The sequence below is a fragment of the Macaca nemestrina genome, chromosome 7 (assembly GCF_043159975.1).
Source record: "Macaca nemestrina isolate mMacNem1 chromosome 7, mMacNem.hap1, whole genome shotgun sequence".
Taxonomy (NCBI): Eukaryota; Metazoa; Chordata; class Mammalia; order Primates; family Cercopithecidae; genus Macaca; species Macaca nemestrina.
The window spans coordinates 63,050,371-63,066,648 of NC_092131.1; the positions used below are offsets into that span (position 1 = coordinate 63,050,371).

General features: G+C 39.7%; 1 protein-coding gene and 2 pseudogenes across 1 annotated transcript in view; all 3 read left to right on the top strand.

Moving 5' to 3' along the window:
* Positions 1-16,278, top strand: part of LOC105481900 (uncharacterized) — an 87,926-nt gene that overhangs the window by 7,289 nt on the left and 64,359 nt on the right. The window lies entirely within an intron of this gene.
* Positions 6,972-7,491, top strand: LOC139364299 (ras-related GTP-binding protein A-like; annotated as a pseudogene).
* LOC105481901 (DET1- and DDB1-associated protein 1 pseudogene) lies at positions 8,320-8,961 on the top strand (annotated as a pseudogene).

Below are 16,278 nucleotides of genomic sequence, written 5' to 3' on the forward strand. Positions count from 1 at the left end.
TATAACTCCCAACGCAATCCCTCCCCCCTCCCCCCTCCCCATGATAGGCCCCTGTGTGTGATGTTCCCCTTCCTGAGTCCAAGTGATCTCATTGTTCAGTTCCCACCTATGAGTGAGAACATGCGGTGTTTGGTTTTCTGTTCCTGTGACAGTTTGCTAAGAATGATGGTTTCCAGCTGCATCCATGTCCCTACAAAGGACGCAAACTCATCCTTTTTGATGGCTGCATAGTATTCCATGGTGTATATGTGCCACATTTTCTTAATCCAATCTGTTACTGATGGACATTTGGGTTGATTCCAAGTCTTTGCTATTGTGAATAGTGCTGCAATAAACATACGTGTGCATGTGTCTTTATAGCAGCATAATTTATAATCCTTTGGGTATATACCCAGTAATGGGATGGCTGGGTCATATGGTACATCTAGTTCTAGATCCTTGAGGACTCGCCATACTGTTTTCCATAATGGTTGAACTAGTTTACAATCCCACCAACAGTGTAAAAGTGTTCCTATTTCTCCACATCCTCTCCAGCACCTGTTGTTTCCTGACTTTTTAATGATCGCCATTCTAACTGGTGTGAGATGGTATCTCATTGTGGTTTTGATTTGCATTTCTCTGATGGCCAGTGATGATGAACATTTTTTCATGTGTCTGTTGGCTGTATGAATGTCTTCTTTTGAGAAATGTCTGTTCATATCCTTTGCCCACTTTTTGATGGGGTTGTTTGTTTTTTTCTTGTAAATTTGTTTGAGTTCTTTGTAGGTTCTGGATATTAGCCCTTTGTCAGATGAGTAGATTGCAAAAATTTTCTCCCATTCTGTAGGTTGCCTGTTCACTCTGCTGGTAGTTTCTTTTGCTGTGCAGAAGCTCTTTAGTTTAATGAGATCCCATTTGTCAATTTTGGCTTTTGCTGCCGTTGCTTTTGGTGTTTTAGACATGAAGTCTTTGCCCATGCCTATGTCCTGAATGGTACTACCTAGGTTTTCCTCTAGGATTTTTATGGTATTAGGTCTAACATTTAAGTCTCTAATCCATCTTGAATTAATTTTCGTGTAAGGAGTAAGGAAAGGATCCAGTTTCAGCTTTCTACTTATGGCTAGCCAATTTTCCCAGCACCATTTATTAAATAGGGAATCCTTTCCCCATTTCTTGTTTCTCTCAGGTTTGTCAAAGATCAGATGGCTGTAGATGTGTGGTATTATTTCTGAGGACTCTGTTCTGTTCCATTGGTCTATATCTCTGTTTTGGTACCAGTACCATGCTGTTTTGGTTACTGTAGCCTTGTAGTATAGTTTGAAGTCAGGTAGCGTGATGCCTCCAGCTTTGTTCTTTTGACTTAGGATTGTCTTGGAGATGCGGGCTCTTTTTTGGTTCCATATGAACTTTAAAGCAGTTTTTTCCAATTCTGTGAAGAAACTCATTGGTAGCTTGATGGGGATGGCATTGAATCTATAAATTACCTTGGGCAGTATGGCCATTTTCACGATATTGATTCTTCCTATCCATGAGCATGGTATGTTCTTCCATTTGTTTGTGTCCTCTTTGATTTCACTGAGCAGTGGTTTGTAGTTCTCCTTGAAGAGGTCCTTTACATCCCTTGTAAGTTGGATTCCTAGGTATTTGATTCTCTTTGAAGCAATTGTGAATGGAAGTTCATTCCTGATTTGGCTCTCTGTTTGTCTGTTACTGGTGTATAAGAATGCTTGTGATTTTTGCACATTAATTTTGTATCCTGAGACTTTGCTGAAGTTGCTTATCAGCTTAAGGAGATTTTGTAGCCCAGTTTTCATACCCATAAGTAGATGATGGCAAATAGCAGAAGATAGTTTATTACTTTTTCCTCAATTGTCAGATAATTTAATTTTTAAAATTAATAAGAATTCAGATAATTTAATTTTTTAAAATTTTACTCTAGGCTGGGAATGGTGGCTTATGCCCATAACCCCAGCACTTTGGGAGGCCAAGGCGGGCAGATCACCTGAGGTCAGGAGTTTGAGATCAGCCTGGCCAACATGGTGAAACCTCATCTCTATTAAAAATATAAAAATTAGCCAGGCATGATGGCACACACACCTGTAGTCCCAGCTACTGGGGGCGCCGAGGCATGAGAATTGCTTGAACCTAGGAGGCGGAGGTTGCAGTGATCCGAGATGGTGCCACTGCACTCCAGCCTGCGTGATGAAGCAAGACTCTGTCTCAAAAAAAAAAAAAAAAAAAAAAAAATTTACTCTAAATATAATAGCTCCTTCACTGACCAGCTTAAGGCTGAAATTCTTTGTAATAATGATAATGGGTTACCAATCCGTTCAAATTTTCATATCAACTACATCAAAACAATAATGATGTTTTTCTATTAAACATACACAGATGTTGCTCTACTAGTCATTTTTTTTGAGAAGGAGTCTTGCTCTTTTGCCCAGGCTGGAGTGAAATGGTGTGATCTCAGCTCACTGCAACATCCATCTCCCGAGTTCAAGTGATTCTCCTGCTTCAGCCTCCCTAGTAGCTGGGATTACAGGCACCTGCCACCATACCCAGCTAATTTTTGTATTTTTAGTAGAGACAGGGTTTCACCATGTTCGCCAGGCTGGTCTTGAACTCCTGACCTAAGGTGATTCACCTGCCTCGGCCTCCCAATGTGCTGGGATTACAGGTGTGAGCCACTGTTCCTGGCCTTCTACTAGTCTCAATAAGTCCGCTTTAGAATTAAAATTATAATACTAAGTTACATTATTAGTAAAGTATTTTTAATCTCATTTTTCCAAAAGCTGAATTTTTGCTTTGAAACTATAAACTTTATTGGTAGATGTTTAAAAAGGTCCAGAGTCCACCACAACAGATAATCCAGTGATTATCCTGGGATGTAAAAATATCTGAAAAGATGAGAGGAAGACATTTATACCTGAACTTAAAGTCACAGAGCCTGTCTGGAGAGGCTATCTTACAGACACAACCAGCCCATAATTACCCCTCAATGAGAGGCCTCGAGAAAGAAATATCCTGATATCACTTTTCTCCTCCCTCTGATGAGAATGAGGTATTGTCATTATTTCTATTATTATACTGTTTGAAAGTGACACCTTTTCTATCTCCCTTGCTTAATTGATTGACAGTTCTGACAGTTTCCATGCTGGTTGACAAAACAAGTGATTCTGCAGTTGCATAAAGTTACATCTATTTTACTCCTGTCATTTGTGCTGTGCTTGCTGTACATTTTTACTGCTATATGGGAATTTAAGAAATAATTTAAAAGTGTTTATTATTATTATTATTATTATTTGAAACAGTGTCTCACTCTGTTGCCCAGGCTGGAGTGCAGTGGTACAATCTCAACTCACTGCAGCCTCATCCTCCCAGGCTCAAGGGCTCCTCCCACCTCAGCCTTCCAAGTATCATGCCCGGCTAATTTTTTTTGTATATTTTTTGTAGAGATGGGATTCCCCCCATTGCCCAGGCTGGTGTTGAACTCCTGGACTCATGTGATCTACCCAACTCGGCCTCCCAAATTGTTGGGACCACAGGGATGAGCCACTGTGCCCAGCCAAACAAAAAAATTCATACTATCTTGTTACCAGTCTTTAAAATTTAAAATATACCCCATTTTATTTTATTTTTTGAAGCTTATCCTTAAAAAATTCTGTTTAAAGTCTTATTTTTCTGTTGGGTCTCATGTTCTTGGTAAAGTCTTTAGATCAAGTTTGATGTACACAAATACCATATATCTGTCTATCCCAGTACATTTGCTGAGCTCCCATCATGAACTTTGAGTCCCTGAGGATCTTGAAGTTAAGAAGATTCCTGCTCTAGAAAATATGTAAGCTGTATAAACAACAGTAACAACTAGGGAGGGCATGAAAATCTAATTTCTATAAATCAATTCAATTCAGTAGATCTCATAGCCTTATTATCTGGAGGAAAATCAGAACATACAGGCCCTAAATTTAGTCATAAACTTTAGTCTAGGTATATTTTCCAGTAATTATTCAGAAGAAAGTGGTAGTCGTGGGGACTCAGTCCCAGAAGCAGCCGTCACTTGCCATTATATCAGACTCTGTTGCATTAAGCTTTCCAAAAATAGAATTCACATCTTCAAATTCACATATTCCTTCGGGTATCCCCAACAGAATTTTCCCCCAGTGGACAAACATTATGTTCTTACCTTTGACAATCATTTCAACTGTGATACAGGAATTCGATTCTAAAAATTCAGGGATAGGATCAGCTCTTTCCAGTCCCTCCTAGCTCTAAATTTTAGGAAACAGTGGGTGCCGCTTTTTCCCAATGTGAAGCCACATGGGCTGGGTCCTTTTTCTCCCTCACATCACAGAAAGTAAAGTAAGCAAATAAGGGAAAAATCAGATTTTCGTTCACGAAAAGTGTTCTTTTTATTTGCCTACATGTTTAGTATTTCTGGCGCTCTTTATTCCTTTGCTTAGATCTAAGTTTCCCTCTGCTATCACTTCAGTTTGAAGAACTTGCTTTAACATTTTCTGTAGTGCAGTCTGCTAGGATGGTTTTTAAAAATGACTGCATATTCTTTTATTTTGTTTCCATTGAGACATTGGGTCTTTGTTCCTTCTTCTTGAATCTGGGTAGACTAGTAGACTTTGACCTACAGAGTACAGCAAAAATGAAACTCCGTGGCTTCTGAGACTAGGTCGTAAAAGACCATGCAATTTCTGCCTTATTCACTTGAATACTTGCTCTTAGAGCCCTGAGCCATGATGTGAGAAGACCCCTATCCTGGAGAGGCTATATTCTGGGCAGTGGAGCCAGCCGAGCCCAGCCTTCTAGTCATTCCTGCCACAATGCCAGATATATGAGTGAAGGTCTCCAGATCCTCCACACTTCCTATTCACCAGGTAAATACTACTGATGACCTCCCTTGATACTAAAAGGAGTAAAAAGATCACCCAGCTGAAACCTGCCCAAATCTCTCATTCTCTTAATCATGAGATATAATAAAATCATTATTGTTCTAAGCAACTCTTTTTGAAGCCCATTTATACATCATTAGATAAGTAGAACAGAATTTGGGGTGCCATTGTAATAAAAACCTAAAACGTGGGCATTGCTTTTGGGACAAGATGTAAGGAAGAACTTGAAAGAGCTTTGAGGAGACTGTTAGTAGAATCCTGACAGGCAGTGAGGAGGATGTCAATGAGGGCTTCAAGGCAAGTAAGGAAAATGTTACTGGAAGCTAGAGGAAAGGAGGCCCTTGTCATGTCATGGCAGATGGTTTAGCAAATGTGATAACACAGCAAATAGAAAATGTATTTAATGAACTGCTGTATCTGGCCTAGATTCCCAGGAAGAACTTTGAAAGTATCAACTGTTTTTTGTTTGTTTTTGAACTATGAATCATAAGGTCTGGCTAGACAAATCTACACTAAAGAAATTATTCAATTTTCAAACAGAATTTAGAAGAATTATGTAGGAACTAGATCTGAAAATGAAACTATTTCTTGTTGTTATTTTCTCCCAGCAGAAGATGCTCAAAGTATGACAGAGCTGCAGGGCAAAGATAAAATTCTAAGGTCTTATTAGAAAAACATTAGTTCAAGATAGAAATAAATCCAGGGATGTGATTGTAAGCCTTTTGTTAAGAGTTCAGAAACAGATAAAAGACCTTGTAAGATTCTGTTAACTTAAATTCGTGAGATGTACAAAGTTAGAAAAGAGAGTTTTATTTTTTATAAAGGGTTGCAGTTTGCAGGCTGGCCATCCTGACAGGCTAGGAAGCATAGCCTTCAGCAGAGACAGAAAGCAAGCACTTAGAGGGAGGGAAGGGTGGAACAGGGATTTATGTCAAATGGGTTAGCTAAGTATACGTAATCAACAGGTTATAGGAGGAGCTATAGATATTCACAAAGTGGGGCATGCAAGCATAGTAAGCAAACATGCATGTTACATGCATCCCATGTTCATTTTAGGGTGGAGACTTAACATTTAAATGCATTATAGAGTTGGGTCTCATATGTCAAAGGTGAAGGCACTCAGTACAGCCTTTGTAAACCAGCCAGAACCAGTCTACAGTCAGTGGTCTCTTATCAGGAGAAAGTTACTAAAATCAGCCTCTTGTCCAATCAAAGCTACAGTTGTGGTTTGAAGAACAGAGGTGTCAGTCAGTGTCTGGTGGTTGATGAGCTGCAGTTGTTTCAGTATTGCTTACCTCAAGGCCAGTGCTTAATTAGCTGCTAGAGAAAAAGAAGAATCTAAGTGTAGGGGTGCACGACTTAAACCTTGTTTGGCGTGGCCTTAGGTCTTGTTGATAATTTGGTATCATATTGCCACAAACTTCAAAGTCCATTTCATTAGTCTTATGATCTCTTATTTTATCAGTTCTTAAGGGGTTAAAATACAGACTCTCAAACATCAAGGTTTCTAAGAATCTTAAGGGCATTGCCCCATAGCAGCCTCACAGGGAGCCTGAGGTAGAAAAGGGCCTATCTAGAAGATATTTATGGATGTGGCTTTTACCTAACAAAATCGATTATAAGTTGATACACAAAAGAATCCGCAAAGTTTTACAAGTCATTGCGTCAGTTCACATTAAAACAAACAAAAATACACCAGAGACTATACAAAGTGAAAAATGACTTCTGGACCCTCAAACTTCTATGAGCAGGCAGCAGGCTGAGGAGGCTACTCATCGGCGAAAATTGAACAGTTCTTGCAGAAAAGAATGTCTGAGAGGGCAAAACCAAGATCCCAAAGGGAAGAGCCAAAAACCATAGAAAATCATTCTCAGAAAGCAGGATTGGGCCTAACTGCAAAATAGTAACATATGCCCAGGTAGATTTTAGAATTTCAGTGGATCGGTGATTTCCTATTTTCCTCCTTTATTTAACGGAAATATTTATTGCAGTTATTCTATTCCTGTCCCTATTGTATGTTGTATGTATGGGATAGGTAATTTGTCTTGCTAGTTCACAGGTTTTCAGATCAAGAGTATCTGAACAGTATGGATGGAGCCTCATCCATACCTGGACTTGATTTATTTGTCTCACCCGCTAGAGTGTGTTTATTTGCAAACATCCACCTGGGATGAAAAACTCTACAAAGCCTGGTCCAGTATTGCCTATCAGCTGATTCCGAATGTTTAGCAGCTGAAGATGAGCACAAGGAATTTTGCCCAAATTCTTGAAGTCAATGAAGTTCTGAGGTTTGAAAGAGCTACATTCTTGGTTATTTCCCATTACCAGTGCAAAGAGCATCATGATAGCCACAGATTTGAGAAGATCAGCAACATCATTAAGCAGTTCAGCTGAGCTGCAGTAAATTGGCCCCTTCTTTCCAGAGCATGGAAGTTATGAATTCTAACTTCACTGCATTCATTGACATCTTCACATCAAACATCTAGGTGCCCCTTGTTATGTCAGATCCCTAGATGCCTTCTGTAGCTACTCTGATCAACAGTTGTAAAACCAGGAAGCACTGAAAATCTGGAGAGTGGATGGACCTAAGCACGGTCTCTTTATGCGTTAAATATTGCCAAATGCTCTTTCTGAAAATGCTGAATTGCCTTTTCTGGGGAGCATATATGCTTTTTAATATTCATAATATTGTGTGCTTAAAAGTGGACTTTGAGGCTGGGCGCAGTGGCTCACGACTGTTAATCCCAGCACTTTGGGAGGCCGAGGCGGGCGGATCACAAGGTCAGGAGATCAAGACTATCCTGGCTAACACTGTGAAACCCTGTCTCTACTAAAAATACAAAAAAATTACCCGGGCATGGTGGCGGGCGCCTGTAGTCCCAGCTACTGGAGAGACTGACGCAGGAGAATGGCGTGAACGCGGGAGGCGGAGCTTGCAGTGAGCCGAGATCGTGCCACTGCACTCCAGCCCGGGCGACAGAGCGAGACTCTGTCTCAAAAAAACAAAACAAAACAAAATAAAAAACTACACAAAAAAACAAATGTTATTAAAAGTATTTTTAAAAACATTTAACTGATTTTTCTATTGAGGGAAATAGTGGAATGTACGAAAACCTACCTGTTTCCTTTGTAAGACTCTAGACAGAGAGATCCATGCCTGCAATTCAAGTAAAAGAAAGCCATTTTAGAATCTGGAGTTTGTCTTCTTGTAGATAGAATAATGTTATGAACTGAATGTTTGTGTCCCCTCCACCTCCGTTCATATGTTGAAATCCTCAATGTGATGGTTCTAGGAGGTGGGGTCTTTGGGAGGCTATTAGTTCGTGAGGGTGAAGCCCTCACAAATGAGATTAGTGTCCTTATAAAAGGGGCCCCAGGGCTGTGGTGGCGGCGGTAGAGGCTGAGGCGGCGGCTGAGGTGGCGACGGAAGAAACAGAAGATGGCAGATTTTTTGAAAGGACTGCCTGTCTACAACAAAATCAATTTTTGTCTATTTCACGCGGACTCCGATGCAAAACCTCGAACCGACGGCCCTCAGTCTACCTGCCCACCCGAGAATACCCGTCTGAACAGATCATCGTGACCGAAAAGGCAAACATCCTCCTGTGCTACCTGCATCAGCAATGGATAAAAAGAACGCTGCCAATAAGAGAGACCAGGAGCAAGGGGAACTGGAAGGCGAGAGTTCGGCGCCCCTCCGCAAGGTGGCGCGGATCGACAGCTCAAACATGCAGGAGGACACTACCCCACAGGCGTCTCCTGCCGGGTCTGCTCCTCGGTCGCTCACCCGCCCGCCTTCCGGCCTGCGCATTCACAGCCTGCGTCCACACCATTTCCAACCTCATAGGAGCCGACGTATTTATTTTTCTTGAGTTTTTATTTATGCTGTAACCTGTAACAAGCGTTGGTTAAAGGGGACATCAGACCCAGTAGTGTGATGCTGGTAGATGCTTTTTTAAAAAAAAGCCACATTGTCCCTCCGACCCCCACCTTCCGCCTGTTCAGTTCCCCCACTCCCGCCCCCAGTTCTCCAGAGAACCAGAGCGTGCCTCTGAGGGTCTCTAGCGAGACTTCACTGTGGCCAGGCGGCAGGGGCGGGCCTGGGGCGGCCGACCCACCAGGACAGCCGGGCGGCCTTCTCCAACACTGGTCCAGGCCCTTGAGACTCGGTCTTGTCCCGCGTTCCACCCGGAACTCTCCCATTCCCAGACCTCACTGAGCTTGCGCTCATGTTGCGGAGAAGTTGGCCCTTGGGATCCTTCTCTTGAGTCATTTTATCGTGGACTCGTGCATGCTCCGTGTCCACCCCAATAAAAGGGTCTTTCCTACTTGGAAAAAAAAAAAAAAAAAAAAAAAAAAAAAAAAAAAGGCGGCAGAGAGCTCTCCTGCCCCTTTCCCACCATGTGAGGGAGGGTACAGTGAGAAGTTATCAGTCTGCAGCCTGGAAGAGGGCTCACATCAAAACTTGACCATGCTGCCACTCTGATCTTGGACTCCTAGCTTCCAGAATATTAGTGAGTATCCATAATGACTGGGCTTCAGAATCATTTGTGAAATTAAAAATAATACAGATGTGAGGGTCCTATCCCTAAAGATTCTGAAAAAGTAGATTTCAGTGGGGTCTAGAAATCTGTATTTAAAAAAAAACACAAAAAAACCAAAAAACTTTTTCAGATAACTGTGTTGTTTCCCAGCTTAAAAACCACACGGAGATGGAATGTATATATTGATTAGTAAGAAAAAATAAGCCGGTATCATCCAGGACTCTTTTGGTTACAAATGTCAGAAACTCAAACACGCTTGAGAAAAATGGGATTTATTGGTTCATATAAGTGGAAAGTTCAGAGTAGAACTGGCTAGAGTACTCCATTGGTGCCTTACAGGGGCTCACATGGTATCATTAGCTTCCTCTCGGTTTCTTTGCTCCTTCTTTCAGCCCTACCAACAGGTGTTTTTGTGCAGTGGGGAAGGTGGCTCCCACAGCTGTAAGCTTTCATTTTTATTGTTCATGATTCAAAAGGAAGAAAGAAGAGACCTTTCCTCTTCCAGTATTCTCATGTCAATCTGCATGAATGGTCTCTGGCCATCACCCCTTTGACCAACCACCAAGAAAAGGAAGATGGCTGTATGATTAACCAGGGGTCAAAGGGGGCCTGGTGATTATCGTTTTTACCAGAACCATATATAATTGGTTTTTCAAGTAGGGAAACTTCAGTTTGAGTTATTGTGTCAGGGGTATAGAATGTACCTGTTACAATTTGAAAAATATGTCTTCTGTCTCTCAACTCCGATCTTCATAGGTGTGGTAGGCAGCCTTCTAAGTTGGCTTCCAATGATCCCCACCTCTTTGTATTCATACCGTAATGTAATCCCCTCCCTTTGGGTGTGGACTGAACTTAATGACTTACTTCCAATGAATAGAATACAGCAAAAGTGATGGAATGTCACTTCCAAGATTGGGGTATAAAATATTATGACTTCCATCTTGTTGACGCTTTTTCTCTTGCCTTTTTGGCTTGCTTGCTTTGATGAAGGAAGTTGCATGTTGGAGAGGCCCAAGTGGCAAGCAACTTCAGGCAGCCTCTGGCCAGCAGCCATCATGAGGCTTGCCAACAACCATATTGGTGAGCTTAGAAGTCCGTTCTCTGGCATCTTAACATAATCTTTTTTAATTTAAATTTTTAGTTAAAAATATTTGTTGTATGTTTAATTTTTGTGGGTACAAAGTTGGTGTATATATTATGGGTTACATGAGATATTTTGATACAGGCATGCAATACATAATAAGCACATTAGGGTAAATGGGGTATCCATCACCTCAAGTACTTATCCTTTGTGTTGCAAACAATCCAGTTACACTCTTTATTTCAAAATGTACAATTAAGTTATTTTTGACTATAGTCAAGCTATAACTTGACTATTTGTTGTACTAGCACATACTAGGTCTCATTCATTTTTTTAAACTATTTTTTTGTACCCATTAACCATCCCCATTTCCCTCCACCACCCACTGCCCCAACAACCATTCCCAGCCTCTGGTAACCATCCTTCTACTCCATATTTTCATGTGTTCAATTATTTCAATTTTTAGCTCCCATAAATAATTGAGAACATATGAAGTTTGTCTTTCTGTGCCTGGCTTATTTTGCTTAATATAATGATCTCTAGTTCCATCCATGTTGTTGCAAATGACAGGATCTCATTTTTTATGGCTGAATATACTCCATTGAGTATGTGTACCACATTTTCTTTATCTAGTCATCTATGGATGGATACTTAAGTTGCTTCTAAATCTTGACTGTTGTGAATAGTACTGCAACAAACATGGTAGTGCAGATATCTCTTCAGTATACTGATTTCCTTTCTTTGGGGTATATACCTAGCTGTGGGATTTCTGGATCATGTGGTAGCTCTATTTTTAGTCCCTTCCTTTCTTTCTTTCCTTCTTTCTTTCTTTCTTTCTTTCTTTCTTTCTTTCTTTCTTTCTTTCTTTCTTTCTTTTCTTTTCTTTTCTTTTCTTTTCTTTTCTTTCTTTCCTCTCTTCCTCCCTTCTTCCCTCCCTCCCTCCCTTCCTTCCTTCCTTTTTTTTTTTTTTTGAGACAGGGTCCCACTCTGTCATTCAGTCTGGAGTGCAGTGGTGCCATTTCAGCTTACTGCAACCTCCACCCCCTGAGGTCAAGCGATCCTCCTGCTGTATCTTCCCTAGTAACTGGGACTACAGTTGTGCACCACCATATTCAACTAATTTTTGTATTTTTTTTTGTAAAGATGGGGTTTTGCCGTGTTTACCAGGCTCATCTGAGACTCCTGGACTCAAGTGATACACCTGCCTCAGCCTCCCTCCTCCCCATGCCTGGCCTATTTTTAGTTTTGTAATGAACCTCCAAACTGTTCTCCATAGTGGTTGTATTAATTTACATTCTCGCCAACAGTGTAAGAGGGTTCCCTTTTCTCCACATTTTTACTAGTATTTGTTATTGCCTGGCTTTGCATAAAAGCCTTTTTAACTGGGGTGAGATTACATCTTACTGTAGTTTTGACTTGCATTTCTCTAATGATCAAAGATGTAGAGCATCTTTTTATATACCTGATTGCCATTTATAAGTATTTTTTGAGAAATATCTAGTCAGGTCTTTTGCCCAGTTTTAAATCTGATTATTAGATTTTTTTTTTCCTGTAGAGTTGTTTGAGTTCCATATACTGGTTATTAATCCATTGTTAGATGAGTAGTTTGCATATATTTTTTCACACTGTGGGTTGTCTCTTCACTTTTTTGATTGTTTCTTTTGCTGTGCAGAAGCTTTTAAACTTGATGTGATCCCATTTGTCCATGTTTGGTTTGGTTGCCTGTGCTTGTGCTTAATCAAGAAATCTGCCCAGTCTGATATCCCGGAGAGTTTCCCCAGTGTTTTCTTGTAGTAATTTCATAGTTTGAGGTCTCAGATTTAAGTCTTCAATCCATTTTGATTTGATTTCTGTAGATGGTGAGAGATAGGGATCTAGTTTTATTCTTTTGCATATGGATATCATGTTTTCCCAGCACCATTTATTAAAGAGATTGTACTTTCCCCAATGTACATTCTTGGCACTTTTATCAAAAAAGAGTTTATTGTAGATGTATGGATTTATCTCTTATTCTGTTCCACTGATCTATGTGTCTATTTTTATGCCAGTACCATGTTGTTTTGGTTACTATAGCTCTGTAGGATTACTTAAAGGCAGGTGATGTGATTCCTCCACTATTTTTTTTTTTCTTACAATAGCTTTGTCTATTCCAAGTCTTTTGTGGTTCCATATAAATTTTAGGATTGTTTATTTTATTTCTGTGAGGAAGGTCATTGGTATTTTGATAGAGATTACATTAAATCTGTAGATTTCTTTGAGTAATATGGACATTTTAATGATTTTGATTCTTCCAATATGTGAACATGAAATATCTTTCCATTTTCTTTGTTTATTCTTCAATTTTTTGCATTAATGTCTTAGAGTTTTCACTGTATAAGTCTTTCACTTTTTTTTTGTTAATTCCTAGGTATTTATTTGTAGCTATTGTAAATTGGACAGCTTTCTTGATTTCTTTTTCAGATTGTTCAATGTTGGCATGTAGAAATGCTGCTGCTGATTTTGTATTTTGATTTTATAACCTCCAATACTTAATTTGTTTATCAGTTTTAATAGTTTTTTGGTAAAGTCTTGGTTTTTCTAAATATAAGATTGTAGCATCTGCATTTAAGGATCATTTGAACTCTTGATTTGCAATTTGGATCCCCTTCATTTCTTTCTTATGTGATTGCTCTGGGTAGGACTTCCAGTACTACAATGAAAAAAAGTCATGAAAGTGAGCATCCTTGTCATGTTCTTGATCTTAGAGGAAAGCTTTCAGTTTTTCCCCATTCAGTATGATTCTAGCTATGGGTTTGTTACATATGGCTTTTTTTGTGTTGAGGTATGTTCCTTTTATTTCCATTTTTTTTTTTTTTTTTTTTTTTTGAGACGGAGTCTCGCTCTGTTGCCCAGGCTGGAGTGCAGTGGCCGAATATCAGCTCACTGCAAGCTCCGCCTCCCGGGTTTACGCCATTCTCCTGCCTCAGCCTCCCGAGTAGCTGGGACTATAGGCGCCTGCCACCTCGCCCGGCTATTTTTTTGTATTTTTTAGTAGAGACGGGGTTTCACCGTGTTAGCCAGGATGGTCTCGATCTCCTGACCTCGTGATCCTCCCGTCTCGGCCTCCCAAAGTGCTGGGATTACAGGCTTGAGCCACTGCGCCCGGCCATTTCCAATTTTTTTTAGGGTTTTTTTTTTTTATCATGAAGGGACATTGAATTTTATCAAATGCTTTTTCAGCATCAGTTGAAATGATTATATGTTTTTTGTCCTTCATTTTGCTGATATAATGTAACACATTAATTGATATACATACGTTGAACTATCCTTGCATTCCTTGGCAAACTTTATTTGGCCAAAATGAATGATCTTTTTAATGTTCTGTCAGTTTTGGTTTCTTAGTATTTTGTTAAGGATTTTTGCATCAATATTTATTAGTGATATTGACCTGTAGTTTTCTTTTCTTTGATGTGGCATTGTCTGGTTTTGGTAACAGGATAATAATGGCCTCATAGAATGAGTTTGGAAGTAGTCTTTCCTCTTCCATTTTTCAGAATAGTTTGAGTAGGATTAGTATTAGTTCTTTAAATGTTAGGTAGAATTTAGCAATGAAACTGTAAAATCCAGGGCTTTTATTCACTGGGAGTCTTTTTATTATGACTTTGGTCTCATTACTTGTTAATGGTCTGTTCAGGTTTTAGATTTCTTCATAGTTAAGTCTTTGTAGGTTGTATATGTCTAGGAATTTATCCATTTCTTCTAGGTTTTTCAATTTATTGGCATATAATTGTTCATAGTAGCCACTTATGATCCTTTGAATTTTTATGGTATTGGTTGTAATGTCTCTTTTTTCATCTCTGATTTTATTTATTTGGGTCTTATCTCTTTTTTTCTTGGTTAGTCTGAGTAAGGCTTTGTTGATTTTGTTTATTTTTTCAAAACAATAGCCCAGGAGCAGTGGCTTATGCCTGTAATCCCAGCACTTTGGGTGGCTAAGGTGGGCAGATGACCTGAGGTCAGGAGTTTGAGACCAGCCTGGCCAACATGGTGAAACCTCATCTCCACTAAACATACAAAAAATAGCTAGGTGTGGTGGTGCACACCTGTAGTCCCAGCTACTTATGAGGCCGAGGCAGGAGAATCACTTGAACCTGGGAGGTGGAGGTTGCAGTGAGCCGAGATCCTGCCACTGCACCCCAGTCTGGGCAACAGAGCAAGTCTCCATCTTAAAAAAAAAAAAAGGCCGGGCGCGGTGGCTCAAGCCTGTAATCCCAGCACTTTGGGAGGCCGAGATGGGTGGATCATGAGGTCAGGAGATCGAGACTATCCTGGCTAACACGGTGAAACCTCGTCTCTACTAAAAAATACAAAAAAAAAAAAACTAGCCGGGCGAGGTGGCGGGCGCCTGTAGTCCCAGCTACTCGGGAGGCTGAGGCAGGAGAATGGCGTGAACCTGGGAGGCGGAGCTTGCAGTGAGCTGAGATCCGGCCACTGCACTCCAGCCTGGGCGACAGAGCGAGACTCCGTCTCAAAAAAAAAAAAAAAAAAAAAAAAAAAAAAAAAAAAAAAAATCAAATGACTTTTTTCATTGATTTTTTTGTACTGTTTTCTTCACTTCAAATTCATTAATTTCAGCTAATAGCTTTATTATTTCTTTTCTACTAATTTGTGTTTGCTTTCACTTTTCTAGTTTTTTAAGGTGCATTATTAGGTTGTTGATTGAAAATTTTTCTTCTTTTTTGACATAAGCACTTATAGCTATAAACTTCCCTCTTAGTACTGCTTTCTCTACATCCCACAGGTTTTGGCATGTTGTGTTTCTCTCATTTGTTTCAAGAAATTTTTCAGTTTCCTTCTTAATTTTTTCATTGACCCACTGGTAATTCAGGAACATATTGCTTAATTTCCATGTATTTGTATAGTTTCCAAAATTCCTCTGGTTATTGATTTTTAGTTTTATTCTATCATAGTCAGAGAAGATGCTTGCTGTTATTTCAATTTTTTGACTGTTTTAAGATGTGTTTTGTGTTGTAACGTATGGTCTATCTTTGAGAATTATCCATGTGCTGAGAAAAAGAATGTGTATTCTGTAGTCATTGGATGAAATGTTCTGTAAATATCTGTTGGGTGCATTTGTTCTAGAGTGCAAATTAAGTCCAGTGTTTTCTTCTTGATTTCTTTCTGGAAGATCTGTCCAATGCTGAAAGTGGGATGTTGAAGTCTCCGGTTAATAATGAATTTGAGTCTCTCCCTCTCTTTAGCTCTAATAATATTTGTTTTACATATCTTGGTGCTCCAGTGTTGGGTGCATATATATTTAAAATTGTTATACCTTCTTGCTGAATTGACCCCTTTATCATTATACAGTAATCTTCTTTGTCTCTTATAGTTTTATCCTGACATCTATTTTGTTTTATGTAAGTATAGTAACTTCTGTTCTTTTTTTTGTTTTCCATTGGCATGGAATACCTTTTTCTATCCCTTAGTTTTTTAGTCTACATGTGTATTTATAGGTGAAGTGTGTTTCTTGTAGGCAACAGATCAATGGTCTTATTTTTATATTCAGTTAACCAGTCTATGTCTTTTTTGTTTGTTTGTTTAATGGAGTCTCATTCTGCCACCCAGGCTAAAGTGCAGTGGCATGATCTTGGCTCACTGCAACCTCCACTTCCCAGGTTCAAGCGATCTTCCCACCTTAACCTCCTGAGTAGCTGAGACTATAGACATGTGCCGCCACATCTGGCTAGTTTTTATGTTTTTAGTAGAGGTGGGGTTTCACCAGGTTCGCCAGCTG